This window comes from Ipomoea nil, unplaced genomic scaffold, assembly GCF_001879475.1.
Source record: "Ipomoea nil cultivar Tokyo-kokei standard unplaced genomic scaffold, Asagao_1.1 scaffold0380, whole genome shotgun sequence".
Classification (NCBI taxonomy): domain Eukaryota; kingdom Viridiplantae; phylum Streptophyta; class Magnoliopsida; order Solanales; family Convolvulaceae; genus Ipomoea; species Ipomoea nil.
Window position 1 is genome coordinate 15,648 of NW_017616808.1, and position 18,295 is coordinate 33,942.

Below are 18,295 nucleotides of genomic sequence, written 5' to 3' on the forward strand. Positions count from 1 at the left end.
GGGAATTTCATTATTTCCCCCATGCAAGAGCAAGGACTTGAGTGTGATCGATCAATTCGGGGCAGAGGCAGAAGATATATATGCCATTTTGTCATTCCACTCCATTGCCATTTCTAATTTACAGAGTATATATTGTGTGCTTATGGATAGCTCTTGATTTGTTAAATCAACATTATTAAGGGTAATTTAATTTTAAGATTAATATTTAAAAGAAAAAAAAAGGGTCAAATAAGCCTCTAAACTTTAAGTGAAAAATCCAATTAAGTCCCTATAAACTTTTAAAAAGTGCAATTACACTCTTTAACATACATATTATATTGAGGCAATGAAGTCCAAGAACCGATAAATGACCTGCTATTACAGGTCATTTCTATTCCAAGCATATTTCCGACTAAAAATTGGCGATCTACCAGAGAAGGCGACCAGTTAATCGCCTTCTCCAGCGGAAGGTGACCAATCGCCTTCTCCGACACAAGGTGACCAGTGGTTGCCTTTAACGGTGAAGGCGACCAACTGGTCGCCTTCCATGGAGAAGGCTACAGAAGGTGACCAATCATCTTCTCCGCCACCACAGTAAATTAACCCGGCGCATGGTATTTGGGTCCAGCAGGACCAATCTATTCTCTCCCTACTCATCTCGTCACTCTCCGATGAGGTAATGTACTTGGTAGTCGGTCGCACCACTTCCCGGGAGGTATGGACCTCCATCACGGCGGCGCTCGATTCTTCTACGCGTGCCCACTGCCTCAACTTGCTTGGGCATTTCCAGTCCCTCCGCCAGGGAGATAACTCGCTTGCGGAGTATCTCAGATCAGCCAACTACTCTTTGGTGTGATAATCTTGGCGCCACATACTTGTGTGCCAATCCGGTGTTCTATGTCAGAACTAAACATGTGGAAATTGATTATCACTTTGTCCGGGACAAGGTTGCCCTCAGGGGATTTCTTGGTTAATTTTGTCTCTACTAAGGATCAACTAGCAAACATCTTCACGAAGCCTTTGCCAGCTCCGCATTTTGAGATTCTTAGGGACAAGCTCAATGTTGTCGCCCTCCAACCTTGTGCTTGAGGGGGTGTGTTAGTGATAATATGTGGTTAATGTTTTATGTGGTAGTAGATTAGTCTGACTTAGCTAGCCTATTGTATAGGAGTAAATTACGTTACCTGACTACTCTAGGATTCTATTATTGGTTGTACAATCAGATAATCAAAATAACTGAAATTCTCTCTCTCATCAAGGTGACCAACTGGTTGCCTTCTCTGGTAGATGGCGACCGGCGACGATTCGGTCGTCACCAGTCGCCGGATTTTCGTCGGAGATGTGTTGGGAACCGAAATGACCTGTAATAGCAGGTCATTTACAGATTCTTGGACTTCATTGTCTCAATATAACATGCTAAAGGGCGTAATTGTACTTTTTAAAAATTTAGGGACCTAATTGACTTTTCACCTAAAGTTTAGGAACTTATTTGACTTTTTTCAATTTGAAATATCTACCCCGCATAACTCTTATTTAATTGTCAGCTATTAGTTAATTATTAAGTTGTATCACATTGTTAAAATTAAATAAGGATGAAATTTATGAAGTGCATCCAAATTGAAAAGTGTATATAATTAAAGCTAGCCTTTAATTTGTAGTAGCTCACAATAGGTTTCCACTTCAGCTAACTTAGCGTCTTGAGCTTCGTGAGTTTGGAAAATTCTTTTCAGATATTGTAATTATATATATTAATTGTAAGTAGAACAAGCACATGTGTTGTTAGAAAAATAAAATGATGAGAGTATCTTTGCAACAAGGAAGATTCCTTATCCTCATCGACTTTGATTGGGAGGTGTATATTAGAGCAATATAATATAATGAATAAAAACATGTACGCACGTACAGTAGTAAACAATGGTGTTTTTTGGAGGATCCCAATAGAGCATAGGAATCATAGGGACAGCACAAACTATATATAGCGTTTGTCCATTCTCAACAGTCATACATGAATATATGTAGCCAACGGTAGCTATATGTGCATTCCCAGATTCCTTTAACCATTATCTCCTTCTCTTGTGTTCATTCTTTTTCGTCCGTTGATTACACCTTACTACCAGAATCTTTTTGATCTTCTGATCTTCCAGAACAATCTCTCATCTATCTCTCTCTCTCAATATTTTATTTTAGTCCATATATTATTCCATATCATATATATGATTAAATTATATACACTTTATTCTATAGTGCCATTCCTCCCTATAAAAGAAAATAATAAGAGGGTAAATTCAAAAAGTAATACTCAATAGGTGTATTACTTTTTCATCCTGATGAAATTGGTGATTTTTTTTTTTAGAGAAAATTATATATTTTTTTCTGTCTTTATATTTATACAAAAACGATTTCAATCTTTCAATTGTTGGCACTAGGATTATTGATTTATTGGTATTCGAATTTTTCACGAGTAGTACTGAGTCTCTTCTCTTGTTATATGAGGTGACAGTTTTGGTTCCTCAACTTGTTAATTAAGGAGATATTAATTGAAACAAGAAGTGCAAATTACAATTTTGTTCCTATATTGACCAAATGCTCTATATTTGCAATGTAAATTAAAGGTGATGGACTTAACAATCTCTGTTGGTGAGGGACTAAAATTGTCACCTTTTAAAAAATTGAAGAGTTAGTAATACTCATACCAACAAGACACTACTTTTGCGATGAGATCACTTGAGACAACCTTATATCCACGATGCCAAAAAGCCAGGCCAAGCTCAAGTAAACCAATGTTATTCAAGTGAATATTTCACGTCCAACGATCAACTAATTTTTCCTCGATCATTTCATTATCACAAATTTACAAATCAAACCCATCCAATTAATGGTAGACTCACTGCTGGAAATTATGAAATTTTCGACCACCGGAAAGTGATCTTAAATCCAGTTGAAAGCCTTGTTCCGACCACTTTTGATATCCGGAAAAACCTTTGTTACGTTGTTATTTCTGACCACTTTTTACTTTCAACTTGATTTAAGATAACTTTTAGGTGGTCGGAAATTTCATAATTTCTAGCCGTGACTTAGGGATTCAACAAAACCATCACTACATATATAACTTTAAAACAATTTTTGCTCTTTCTATTCTTTGAAAGGAAAGCAATTCAAGTAATGTTACTCAATCAAATTAGTGGCAACCGCCATTACAATATTACTAGAGAATGCTGTATGTCCACAAATAGAGATACAATTGGAAGTGGTCATAGAGACTAGCTAGCTAGATAGTGTACAAGTATGGTAACCTATTTAGGAACACAATTAAAAGTATGAGGAATATATTAATTGGTATACATATAATATTAATAATATGACCATTTGGTCTAAGATTCTCCACATTATTCATAGCTTGTTTAAAAATATTATTGGAGTCACATTCCAAACTCTGTACCGTAATTGCATCTTACACATTATGATACAATAACCTGTTTGGTAAAATAGTTAGCCTATCAGCCAATTTTGGTTTATTTGACCACTATTAGCTGTTTGACTTGGTTAAACAATTAATGAGTGTTTGATTTATTAACTTTTTGTAACAACTTATTGCTCCAAAATGTTAAAATTTAAAAAGTTACTCAAAGTAGTTTTTTCTATCAATTTTTTGAAAAAGTCATTTTGCATGTAATCAGCTAACAATTAACAGCTAATTTACCAAATACTTTTCTACAATCAGCTAATGCTATCAACTAGTTAAACCCACTAGCACATTTAGCTAACAACCATTTACCAAACAGCTCAATATCTAAATCTCAAAATTGTTTGAAAAATCAGTATAATTAACCACTAGGGTCAGCAATCACAATACAATGCAACATCCACCAATTCAATACCCCTTTTGTATAATTCATCAACTATATAACAGAATAATGATTAACTGGTGGTTTCTTCAAACATATTGTGTTTTGAGTGCTCATAGTATTTTAATTGATGAATAACTTAATTGAATTTATCAGAAATTGTTTTCGAGTATCCATATAGACTAATGAGACCAAAATTAAATGTGTTATTTGTGGCCATGATTTTAACTTTTTGTTTAGTTGTTCTTAGCTTGCAAAGAAACCATATATATTCCGCTTGCTTTATAAATACAAGTTGTCGCAACCTCTGCCCACCACTGCTTCTGCAAGAATCCGATCCCGCCATCTTGGAACTTGGCTGCTCCATCTTAGTTCACCATTTAGAGTAGCAAAATTAATAATACTTTGTAATTTTATACATTCTAATGCTTACATATTATATATATACATTCTAATCTCTCCTTGAGTATACGTGCCTACTACAAAACAAAAGTACTCTGTAATTTTTTCAGCTTGTGCATGAGAAAGACCATTATGTGTGCCTCATAAGTATATAACACAAACCCATGCAAAAACTCATAACACAAGACACATACACATGTTATATATTTACTTATTTTTAAATTTGATTTAGTATTCACCATACAAGATATAAATTTAATTATAACATAAGACACAATATGTTGTGTTATGTTACATAGCTACTAATTTGTTGCAGGTACATAATTATATTGATAACACCAGACACAGAACTTACAACACAATACACACATACTTTAGAGTAAAAAAAAGTGTAATGTGATTTGAACAACCAAATAGTTGACGTCAAAAGTAAATCGAAAACGATGTCATATAGGACCAGAGTGCACATACAATGTACTGTGGACCTTGGTCCAAGGTAAAATAATGGAATTAATCTCACAGGTTTGTGGGAAAAGTTGGTTGCTTGGTATTCTGGAATTAGAATTGTCGTACGGAACAAGGTCGTTCCAGAGCGCACCAAAGCTCATCTAGTTCTTCTTCTCACAGGGATCGTTTGACCGTTTTGCCCTGACGACTCCATCAGAACTACTCTTCAACGGTAGAAACTCCTCCACCGTCGCCGGCAACTTTTCCTTTCCCTTCAGCTTCAAATATTCCGTCCTCACCTTCTCGATTTCTGCAAACACTAGAGTGCACATACAGTGCACTGTGGACCTTGGTCAACGGTAAAAAAGTAAAAATTAATCTCACAGGTTTTGGTGGGGAAAAGTTGGTTGTTTGGTTTTCTGGAATTATAATTGTCATACGGAACATGGTGGTTCTAGAGCGCAACAAAGCTTATCTAGTTCTTCTTCTAACCCTGATCCTTTGACCGTTTTGGCCCGATGTCTCCATCAGAATTACCCTTCAACGGTAGAAACTCCTCTACCGCCGCCGGCAATTTTTCTTTTCCCTTCAGCTTCAAACATTCCGCCCTCACCTTCTCAATTTCTGCAAACACTACAGTGCACATACAGTGCACTGTGGACCCTGGTCCATGGTAAAATAATAGAAATTTAATATCACAGGTTTCGTGGGAAAAGTTGGTTGCTTGGTTTTCGGGAATTAAAATTGTCATACGAAACAGGGTGGTTCTAGAGCGCAACAAAGCTCATATAGTTCTTCTTCTCATCCTGATCGTTTGACCGTTTTGTCCCGACGTCTCCATCAAAATTACCCTTCAACCGTAGAAACTCCACCATCGCCGCTGGCAACTTTTCCTTTCCCTCCATCTTCAATCATTCCGCCCTCACGTACTCGATTTCTGCAAATACCAGATTACACATACAGTGCACTGTGGATCCTGGTCCACCGTAAAATAATGGAAAAATTAATCTCACAGGTTTCGTGGGGAAAAGTTGGGTGCTTGGTTTTCTGGAATTAAAATTGTCGTAAGGAACAAGGTGGTTCCAGAGCGCACCAAAGCTCATCCAGTTCTTCTTCTCACCCTGATCGTTTGACCGTTTTTCCCGACGTCTCCATCAGAATTAACCTTCAACGGTAGAAACTCCTCCACCGCCGTCGACAACTTTTCCTTTCCCTTCAGCTTCAAACATTCTGCCCTCACCTTCTCGATTGCTGTAAACACTAGAGTGCACATACAGTGCACTGTAGACCTTGGTCCACGGTAAAATAATGGAACAGGGTGGTTCTAGAGCACAACAAAGCTCATATAGCTCTTCTCCTCACCCTGATCGTTTGACCGTTTTGCCCCGACGTTTCCATAAGAATTACCCTTCAATGGTAGAAACTCCTCCACCGCCGCCGGTAACTTTTCCTTTCCCTTCCGCTTCAAACATTCCGCCCTCACCTTCTCGATTTCTGTAAACACTAGAGTGCACAAACAGTGCACTGTTGACCCCGGTCTATGGTAAAATAATGAAAAATTAATATCACAGGTTTCGTGGGGAAAAGTTAGTTGCCTTGTTTTCTAGAGTTAAAATTGTCATACAGAACATGGTGGTTCTAGAGCGCAACAAAGCTCATATAGTTCTTATTCTCACCCTGAAGCCTGATCATTTGACCTTTTTGCCCGGACGTCTCCATCAAAATTACCCTTCAACGGTAGAAACTCGTCCACCGCCGCCGACAATTTTTTGTTTCTCTCCAGCTTCAAACATTCCGCCCTCACCTACTCGATTTTTGCAAACACCAGAGTGCACATACATCCAGAGTGCACATATTGTGGATCCTAGTCCACCATAAAATAATGGAAAATTAATCTCACACAAGTTTCGTTGGGAAAAGTTGGTTGCTTGGTTTTCTGGAATTAGAATTGTCATACGGAACAGGGTGGTTCCAGAGTGCAACAAAGCTCATCCAGTTCTTCTGGAATTAGAATTGTCATACGGAACAGGGTGGTTCCAGAGTGCAACAAAGCTCATCCAGTTCTTCTTCTCACCCTAATCGTTTGATTGTTTTGTCCCGACGTAGAATTACCCTTCAACGGTAGAAACTCCTTCACCGCCGCCGACAACTTTTTCTTTCCCTTGAACTTCAAACATTCCGTCCTCACTTTCTTGATTTCTGCAAAACAGATAAAAATATTCTCTTTTTTTCACCTATTGCATACAGTAGATACGTGCATTACACGTGTGTAAATGGCCTACATAACTCTTCTTTATTTCTTTTGGTATTTTTTTTAATTGCCTACGTCCACTTTTTGTTCTATTGCCCATATGTAGCCACTTCAAATATTTTAATTACATCACATATGTTACTGGCAAGTGCTAGAGTATGTGGAGCGAATCCCATGGAGCATATATAGCACATATTTGCATATAAATATGATACTTGTAACTTGGATGTATTATCATCATTATTAATAAAAGAATCGTTTCGCTCTCATGGATGTAAGCACACAGCCAAAACATGTAAATCTTGTGTTCTTCCCCGTCTCTGACTTTGTTCTTGATTTCTCAATTCTGATCCGTTTTCTCACAACAACTTATGATACATAAAAATAATATTTATATTCTAAAATTCCATGCAAAAGTTATGAATGACAAGAATCTTGCACGGGAGGGAGCACTACTTCAATTTTCTTTTTAGATACATTTTGGTTTAACAAAAAACCCCAAAGCAAAATACAATAATAAGAGTAAGGTGAAAACCAACCAGTTGTGTAAAGTAGAATATTTCCCATGATGAAGAGAAAACGTGTTGGGCACTACTTCCTTCCTTAGAGGTTCTTAAAACTGATTGATATGTGCATCATATCATTTGATGGCGGTCATGCGGACTAAGGGGTGGTGTTAAGTGATGAAGATGGCTGGTTGCTGGTTGCTTTGGATTGGTGTTTGGCTTGGAGCTGGCCAATTAGGTTTCTTCTTTTAAACTGGGATCTATAAATACTTGACTGATGTGTTTTTTGAGATTAGATGTTACTTTAGTTCATATTTTTGAGAAGCAAATTCAATTGCTTGTCTTCGTCCCTAGCAGGTCAAAAAGTCTAGGAAGTGAATAGACGTACTGTTAATCTTTTTTCAACTTTTGAAAATAAATTGGCACAAAAAAAAAAAAAATTATTTGGCACAAAGTGTATAAAGGGAAAATAAGTAGAGAATCAGAGATTTTATAATCATTCCGTGGGTTGTGTAATCCCCTAATTCACTCTTTTCCTTATCGCCAAAAATTTGTTGATAGAGATATTAGAAACGGTTAGGAACAACTATATTTAGATTTTGATGATATCAAACTGTGTTAGATTGTAGACCCTTATTTTTCATTTTTTAGATAAGTCTCGTATAACAAAGTCATGAAGTGTATAAATCCTGCCCGAGACTAGTATAATAGATCTACATGAAGACTTGAAGATAACAAGATGATCGAAAGATATATGCTTCCAGACGAAAGAAGGGTTGAGCAAGTCTCGGATAGACTGCTTATTTACAAAAGAAACATTCGTCTAAGAAGAAAGGACGAAAGATGAGGACAATCTTTCGTTCCTCATTCCCGAGTGAACAAGTCATAGAAAGACTTGTAAAAGACAACACTCATAAGTGAAGCAATGAGAATGTTGTCCATGACTCAGATGGGCAAATCATTCGGATATAAAGTGTCCTAGGAATGATCTTCACAAAAGACAAGGAGCACTAAAAGACTTGTATCATCTTGTCAAATGATCAAGGACAAAAGCTATAATGCTTTTGGCTCCAACGGATACAGTACAAGTGCATTAAATGCCCAATGCCCACTGGGTAATACTCACTGGTTATTAGGTTTGAAATTTTCATCTCCCTCCAACGAATGGATTTTTCCACCTATAAATACATCTCTTCTCCATTGAAGAAGGTGCTGGTTAGTTCACTCTTGCTATCCAAAGAAAAGCTCTTCAAACAGTTCCATCTCCTAAAGCTTTTCATAACCAGTGATTTTGTGAAGTTTTTCAAAGACATATCCATCTCCATACTTCACAACTCGAAGCAGTCTTGTAATTTCTCAAGTGAAGATCAATCCAGACGTCAAGACAAGGCTTCAACCTGTTGGAGAAACATCAGACTATTTTTCCAACAACTCAACTTAGGAAGAAGTTGATTGAGGCGGAGTAAACTCGAGGAGTTGAAAAACCTTCCAAGTGGCTGTCCGGCTTAGTGATCAAGGAAGCCAGCTTGAAGTAGTTTGTACTAGGAGTGATAGTGCAAACCCTTTCACGAGTTGTGAAAGAAGAGTGGGGTAGGCTTCGTTAACAGATGAACCACTATAAAAATCTCTCTCTCCATATCTCTTTACATTCAGCTATTACTTTCGTGCATTACATATCATATCGACCAAATGCTACGTTTCCGCTTTAACGAAAGTATGCAAAGAATATCTAAAACAAAACACCATTTCCGCTGTGCATCGCTCCGAAAGGAGTTACTTTGAAAAATCGATTAGAGTCTATTCAACCCCCCACCCTCTAGACTCTCTTTCGACCTTATTGGGACCAACAGAAACGGCCCAAGAATGGGGACTCGAAATCCGGAGCCTAAAGCCCGGGGCCCAAGAAGAAGCTTGGTAGCCCAAGACAAGGACCCGGACGAGGCTACCCGTGTCGGGTGGCTAGACCCGGGGCCCAGGCCCAGCCTCCATGGCCGGCCCCGGGTGATCGTCGTTCCGCCTCGAAGGTCGTCACCGGGGCAACCAGATTTGACCCCAACCTCGCGACTCACCGTGCTGGCTTTTACCCGATCTTACGGTCCACCATGGAATTAGCTAAGTTAGTTAATTGGAATCTCCGATCTTGTTTAGTTATTAGAACATCGTGTCTTATTCCTGCAACATACATTGTAATGCTCTTGTATTAATCCACTAATTACTATAATTATGCGAGTTTAGTTGATCCGTTTAGAGACCAAGTCAATTAGTTTCATCATATTTGATAGTTGATACACAATACAAAATAGTAATTCTACTTTCATACGTCTCCCACAAAATCCCTATGTTACTTGACGTCTTTTTCATAGTCCTTTAATTTGTTTCAAGTGTGAATCACCAAGTTGCCTTGAACTTCACTTCCTAGTCATTCTTCACAAGCAAAAACCAAGGAGTCCTCTTATAATATTTGGCCTTCAACTACTATTTTCTCCAAAGAACAATTATCACTACTTCACAAGTTTTGTTTGTTATATATATTTCTCATCCGCATTTTCCTTCATTTTCTTCTCATCCTCATTTGCTGCTTTGTGATTAAATTAGTCTTCCAGTCTCGATCTAGACTACTCCATAGGAAAGGTTCTTTTCTATCTCGGTAGAGCAGAATTTCTTGCTTGGTTCATGATCCTTTAAGCTTCAATTCATCTCTACTGATTATTGAGTTTGTGTATGTTTCATGGCAATTGCAGTACCTTATCTTTAATTTAAAAGATCTCAAATGCACTTAATTGCCCTGTGATATGTCCCGAAATTAGTATTAAACTCGTCAATCTTCTTTTGCTCATCGCTAGATCGACATACATTTGTAGAGATTCTTTCACATTCGGATATGATCTCGAATCAAGATAGTACTACTTCTAGTAAGTGTGGACTCCAAGAAGAAGACTGCAGATTAAGGAGATGGAGAGTGTATAGAGAGACTAGGGAAACAAATTAAATAGAAAGATTAGAGTGATGGAGAGAATATTAGTAAGAAGAATTCTATTATAGTATGCTCCCATTTTATTACCATATAAGGGACTAATATGTATACTATATATTCCTTGAGCACATTTATATATACTATATTACTAATGGTATTAATAACTCTCCTAGATTCCTACTAATTAGGCTGCACCATCCTAATTCTAAGAACACATTTAACTCAACAAATTAAATTACACAATTTACTCCAATAATTAATATGCAATCAAGCTAAGGGTGTATCACAATTCACATCCCACCTCTTGATGCTTGAGATATTCTTTTAGTTGCCTTCTTCCTTAATAAGTATCATTTATGATGTAGTATCGATCTCAAGTGTACTAACCTGGGGGTGTGATTGAGTAGAAGAACATTCTTAACTAAACGTCAAGGGTTTGATCATTGGGTTTGAGTATGGAGTAGTCTCAGATCTCCAAGCTAGTTATCTCATCCAAGAGATGCCTATAATTCAGCGAGGAGATTAGTCACTGTGTTCGTCGGTGAAAATTTTGGATTAAAAAAAAAAAACCAAGTGTAGTGGGCATACTTCCTATTGCATCAAACAATTCTTTGTCCAAATACTGGATGTGTAGTGAACCAATAAATTAAGCCCATGACATACATAGCATTTTGCTGTTTTTGCATATTGCCATGCAAGCTTTTCAAGAATGTCAATCTCTATCAGCATCAACATTATATTGGCCTTGAATTGACATCTTTATCAATGTACTTTGTAAGTGCCAATTTACTTATTACACCTTTCAGCTGTTTAATTATTTTCCTTTCCCCTCAAAATCAGCAAATATTTGGGTAGTTGAGGCCCTCAGGGTGGCAATATATATCATTCTAATAGAGAGATCGATTTGATTGCATTGTTGGGGAAATAATACTGATAATGTGAAAATAAAAAAATGTTGTGTTGTGGAATTACCATTGCTATAGAAACGAATTTGTCATTACTGGTGTAGGTTTATAACAACAGCGTTGCCCCCGATGTTAACACACCCACTATGCACGCACTTAGGAATTGGAACTTACATTCCATTTTCAGAGTGAAAAAAAAAAATGGACAATAGCTCAGAGATATCAGACAATGTTTGTCTGTTTGTTTGAACTAAGAATACTCTAAAGATTAGACAATTATGATCACATACTATACCTCGGAAGGTCCAATTCAACTAACCATTAGAAGGGGCTATTATTGCAGCAATGAACTCTGCTGCACATTTTGTTGGCGGAAACAACTTCCTAAACTGTAGAATTTTACAAATACACTAAAAGAACGATTGCTGGTTTGCCCGAGAGGTTAAGGGGGAAGACTTAAGATCTTCTGCACATTAAGTGCGCATGGGTTCGAACCCCATAGCCAGCATAATTGGTGTTGTTGGGAAAAAATAATTACAAAATTGACCTTGAAACAAGTAGAAATTGACTCTGTATTTTTTGAGTTTTTTGATTTTATACTAATAAAATCCTCAATTATTTAAAAATCCTTATATCAGTTGCTTTTTACAAAAGGATCGGACCATATTCTCATTAGATTTTAGAGTTTATTTAAAAATCCTTATATCAGTTGCTTTTTACAAAAGGATCGGACCATATTCTCATTAGATTTTAGAGTTTATAATTGAGTTTTTGGTTTTATTTGGTTTAGGTCTGCATTCACTTTTTACTGTTTAGGGTATAACATTTACGATTTAGATTTAAAATTTAACTTTTTTCATTGATTTTTTTAACATTTATTCAAGAATGCATATTTTGTTGTTACAAAATGCATATCTAACCATTCAAGTTTGGAAAGTGAAGTTGATGATAATTACAAAAATGTCACTATTTTTAAAAAAATATTATCTGATCCGCCCGCTTTTTACAAATATAAACCTGAGATTGGTTATTACAAATAATGTGATTTTCCTAAATACAGAGTATTTTTTTAATATATTAAAAGTACATTATATGTGTACGAAATGTATATTATTTGATAGTATAATTCACACAACTGTGTAAACCAATAATGATTGAACTTTAGTGGGTTTGATTCTTGATTTGGCGTATCCCATTTTAAGAGACGCAAAACCACGTGCTCCAAACGTTACTTCACTCTTTTTCCCATCAGGGCCGGATTTTAAGTTGTGCAAGCTGAGCTACCGCACAGGGCCCCAATTTTAGAGGGGCCCCAAATTTTAGAGATCCAATACTTAATTTTTACCTAGCTATTTTAGAAAGAAAAATTAAAAGTTTTCAATTAAATTTAAAAGGTTCCATGAAGGGGTGGTAAGAATGTGTATTTATTGTATTTTAACTTAGATGTCAAAAGTTCAAAACTTCATGTATTGATTTTAAAAATTGTAATTTTGATAGGGCCACATTTATTTACCAAAACAGGGTCACAAAAACTTAAAATACGGCCCTGTGGCACACCAAAGCCGGATTTTAGGCTGTGCAAGCTGGGCTACCGCACAGGGCCCCAATTTTAGAGGGGCCCCAAATTTTAGAGGTCCAATATTTAATTTTTACCTAGCTATTTTAGAAAGAAAAATTAAAAGTTTTCAATTAAATTTAAAAGGTTCCATGAAGAGGTGGTAAGAATGTGTATTTATTGTAATTTAACTTAGATGTCAAAAGTTCAAAACTTCATGTATTGATTTTAAAAATTATAATTTTGATAGGGCCACATTTATTTACCAAAACAGGGCCACAACAATTTAAAATACGGCCTTGTTTCCCATTCATGCTTGTCAAGAACTCCTCCAATAAAAAGAGTGGCGCCGATCTATTATAATTAAGTGCCAGAGATTCGATGCATAATAGACATTCACTGCCAATCTTAACATTCGATTCAGTTTTGGCAAATTGGGGCGATCGAAGACACAGCCACTGTTTCCACTAAATTCTATTGCCAATCAGATAAGATGCATACATGAATCAGATTCCAAACATAAAATCATAAATAAACCTCGGAGTACTAAATCATCATAACACCAGGCCATCAACCTAGCTAGAAATAAGGTTTTGTGTTGAACGGTAGTGGGGAGTACATTTTAATAAGCATATTAAGATAATAAAGGCATGAATAAAAGAATCGGAGAAAAGATAAGTTAGTATCGATAATCTAAGTGGGGTTAGTTCGTTGATTCTTGATTGCGGAGTATTACATAATTTGAGTACATAGTAGCTAGGTGGTAGCTTGACTAAATATATAAGGAGTAACATTAAAAAAAAAAAAAAAAAAAAAAAACCATAATGAATAATTGATAAATCATATGTCAAAAAATTTAAATTTTCGGCAAAAATATCCAAAATACAAAACAGTAGTACGCATGTAAAAAATGTTGAGAGGGACAAATTTTTTTGATAAAAAGTGTTGTTATCCTTCGTAATTATATTGTGGGAGTCAATTTTTTTTGCATTTATAAGATACTTTTAACCTGATGTAAAAAAAAGTTAAATATGTAATTGAATAAATTTGGTAGATTCTCAGTCACCTAGAAATAAGAAAAATGAACCATACCCCCCTTATGTGGAATTTACTTTCCTTCCTATTATGAAATTAGAGTCTCATTGACCCGAACTTTCATAAATTAAAAGATTGCACCAACTATGTGAATAATTTTTCTACTTTTTAAATTCTCAAGAAGGTTAATTTTTCTAACTACCAAACGCTATCTTAAAAGTTTAATTTTGATGCATCGATTTGTGGTCGAGAATTTAAAAATTTCTAGTAGTGATCGAAATGATTGCATTCAAAGTTTTAGAAACAAGTGTCAAATAAACCTTGAAGTCAAACAAATAATGCAACAACATTAAAAAAAAAATGGTAAAAAGTACAAAGAGCTCCAACTATCGTGGTATACTTCTGGAGTATGAAGCAATTCAGACAATTTTATTTCTTAGAAAAACAAGGGAAAGATATAGCAATTACTAAAAGAATAAAATTATATTATATGGGTCACATTTTATAAGGAACAATATATTTCCTACGTCATTTCAGTAAAACAAGCTCATATAAAAAATTAAAGATTCTTGGGAGTAGAACAAAGTAGGAGAACGCTATCTTCTCCTGTCATATATGGCTATTCCTGTATGCGCTTTCAGAAGATAGGAATATATATAGGATGACTAACTAAAAATTAGAAAATAAAAACAGTCAAACTTTAAGCACTGATTAGAAACAAAGACAAGCAACTGATTGTCATGTCTTTTGAGCTAATCATGCGATACACTTTGAGTTCAGATCTGATCTTTTGATAAAACAATGATTCTTGGGAAAATGACACTTTTTCCCCTTGAGTTATATACTTATAGCATTTTTCCCCCCTAAATTATTGAAGTGGCTGTTTTTCCCCTTGAAATGTTAAATGGACATATTTACCCTTAAACTAAATATTTAATTTATTTTTTTTCCAACAAATTATGACCATAATTTGGTTCAAACTAAACAAACACTATAGCAACCAAACCGAAATATTCCAATTACAATTTAGAATCAAAATTCGATATTTAGAGTTTATTAAAATCGTGAACCGGAATGGACGGTTCATGTTCCGAACTGAAAAAATAAAATACATTTATTGTTGAATTTAGATTATTTTAAAATAAAAAATAAAATTTTAAAATAAAGACGGTTCAAAATCGCGAATCAGATCCGGAACCGCCGGTTCACAGTTCAAGATTCAATTTTTTTGATACATAATTTTAATAAATTGACATTTAAATATTGGGTACTAGATCTGAATTATAACCGTAAACTATTAATTCGATTGCTTTAGTATCCGGTTCAATTCAAACCGAACCGTGGTCATCCCTACGTATACGCAATAATTTGTTGGAGTAATAAAATAAATAAAATGTTTACTTTAAGGGTATAAATGTCGATTTAATATATTAGGGGGGAAAGGCACCACTTTTAGAATAATTGAGGGGGCTAATGTGCTTACCTAAATAACTGAGGGGGAAAAAGTGCTATAAGTATATAACTCAGGGGTAAAAAGTGCCATTTTCCCATGATTCTTTAACAAGAATATATACACCATTATATTGCTCAAATTCTTGATAAACTGTTTGATCCTATGTCAAACAGACACTTAGAATATTAGCAGTAGTATACAATTACAAGCAAAGTGATATATGCTTATTATTTGACATCCAAATACTGCAATTATGTTGGGGCATCTAAGCATATATTAGAGTTTATTGGTAGGGATGTCAATTACACCCGCACCCGACGGGGAATCAGATTCCCCGTCCTTACGGGGACGGGAATGGGGAAAGAAATAGGGGATTGGGGATGGGGATGGGGGCAATTTTGAATTCCCCACCGAGGACGGGGGCGAGGATGGGGAGTACTCTCCCGGCCCCGTCCCGCCCCGCCCCATCCCCAATATATATAATCCCCGTGGGGATGGGGATGGGGGAGTTTTCCCTTTCCCGACGGGGATGGGGATAGGGACGGGGAATGGGAAGAAAGTCGGGGGCGGGGATGGGAGTATTTTTCCCGCCCCCGCCTCGCCCCGTTGACATCCCTATTTATTGGTCATTAGGACAGAATAAATAAATGAGAGGTATCATTTGTACACTTACAGTTGTTGTTGTTGTTACGAATTTGGAGTGGTCACCGACTAACTAACACAACCGGCCAAATGTAATAGAGAGATGAAAGAAAGAATTAGATCGAACAACAGGAATGAACTGGAACTATTGTTATTGCCTTAGGACTATAAATGATTGTGAACCCTTCTTTCACACTTTTTAAGGGTATTTATACACAGGGTACTCGTCTGTTATGGGATGTACAAGTAATATGGAACTTATGTTGGGGTTCGGCTGGGTTGGCTGAGTTCAGCCCTTGCTCGATTCGAGATGTGGCGTTGTGGCTTACCATGAAGGAATGCGGTTAAATGGTTAATGTCTACCTATTTATCACCAATTGATTTTAAGTAGGATATGACAACCAGATAGCCAAAGAGCTCTATGATTAAGCATGCTTGACTTACAACACCTATATATATTAGGCAACCTGGAGATTTATAGGAATTTGAATACGTAGTCATATGGAAACTTGTTTAATTTCCTTATTAGAAATCTTCTAGCATGTATTTATAGAGTCGTGTATTCTCTCTTCTAATTAATATACAACTTATTTAGGAACTCTCTCTTTACTTTCGTAACATGGCATCTAAGCCTTTACGATAAATTTTTTTCTACTTCGTTGTTGTCATGTTGACCTAGGGAGGAGCGCTAGTGTCTAGGGACCTTGCTTGGAAATTTCGACGATGTTCTGACCAACGCGTGAGCCTCTCACACTATCATCCTCCGTTGTCACTCTCCCACGCGCCGGCACGTGAGGCTCCTCTAGCAACCGAAAAACATTTTGGTCATCTGCTCCTGAGTTGCATGAGTCCGTTTGCCTCAAATCTGGACTTTGTTTGGACTGTTGCGTTGTCATTGATTTTTTCACTTTGTCTTGTACACATTCAGTCTTGATTTTGTGTATTGTGTGATCTTTTTTTTTTTTTTTTTTTTTTTTTTTTGTCTGGATATGGCTGAAAATAAGTCTAATGCTCGGTCTTAATCTTTGCTATTGAGTTTACTGAGTTGGAGTTTGTTGCTTGTTTTGGTGTTGCCACCCCTTTCCGATGCTCATTGTCATTTAGGGCAAGCGATCCACTTTTTGTTCACCCGATGTTTGTCCGTTGTATTGGTGGTGTCCAAGCTTCTGGATCAAGGGGAGGGTCCAATCCTGAGCCTGTTCGGTCCACTTTGTGATCACACCCGGTGTTTGCTCGTAGTATTGGTGGCGTCTAAACTTCCAGTTTAGAGGGAGGGTCCAATCCCAAGCTTGCTTGGTCTATTTGAGTTCACCTAGTTGTCCATGGTGGGAAATTGACTGAAATGGTCAAGTTTTTAGAAATTGTGACAATTATATGAAACTTTTAAAATTTGTATAAAATTAGGAAAAAAAACTTGGTTGGGAATTGAGTTTCTTGTCAGAAACACAGGTCCCAAACGAATTTCTTAAAATTTAGATTTTTTTTTTTGGGTAGTTAACATGAAACGCAAGTAGCACTTGCGTTTCTTGTAGTATACAAGAGACAGAAGTGCCACTTGTATCTCTTGTCCATAGAGATACAAACGAGAAACACAATTGCTACTTGTGTTTCTCTTTCGCTGACTCTAGCCATCAGAGATGTGTGCCACAAGGCCCCACTTGTATCTCTTGTCCATAGAGATACAAACGAGAAACACAATTGCCACTTGTGTTTCTCTTTCGCTGACTCTAGCCATCAGAGATGTGTGCCACAAGGTCGTATTTTAAATTGTTGTGGCCCTGTTTTGGTAAATAAATGTGGCCCTATCAAAATTATAATTTTTAAAATCAATACATGAAGTTTTGAACTTTTGACATCTAAGTTAAATTACAATAAATACACATTCTTACCACCTCTTCATGGAACCTTTTAAATTTAATTGAAAACTTTTAATTTTTCTTTCTAAAATAGCTAGGTAAAAATTAAATATTGGACCTCTAAAATTTGGGGCCCCTCTAAAATTGGGGCCCTGTGCGGTAGCCCAGCTTGCACAGCCTAAAATCCGGCTTTGGTGTGCCACAGGGCCGTATTTTAAGTTTTTGTGACCCTGTTTTGGTAAATAAATGTGGCCCTATCAAAATTACAATTTTTAAAATCAATACATGAAGTTTTGAACTTTTGGCATCTAAGTTAAAATACAATAAATACACATTCTTACCACCCCTTCATGGAACCTTTTAAATTTAATTGAAAACTTTTAATTTTTCTTTCTAAAATAGCTAGGTAAAAATTAAATATTGGACCTCTAAAATTTGGGGCCCC

At 36.3% G+C, this 18,295-nt stretch overlaps 1 non-coding gene across 1 annotated transcript; it reads left to right on the forward strand.

Moving 5' to 3' along the window:
- Positions 1 to 11,733: 11,733 nt before the first annotated feature.
- TRNAL-UAA lies at positions 11,734 to 11,817 on the forward strand. Its single transcript has one exon. It is a non-coding gene; the product is annotated as a tRNA-Leu (tRNA).
- Positions 11,818 to 18,295: the final 6,478 nt, after the last annotated feature.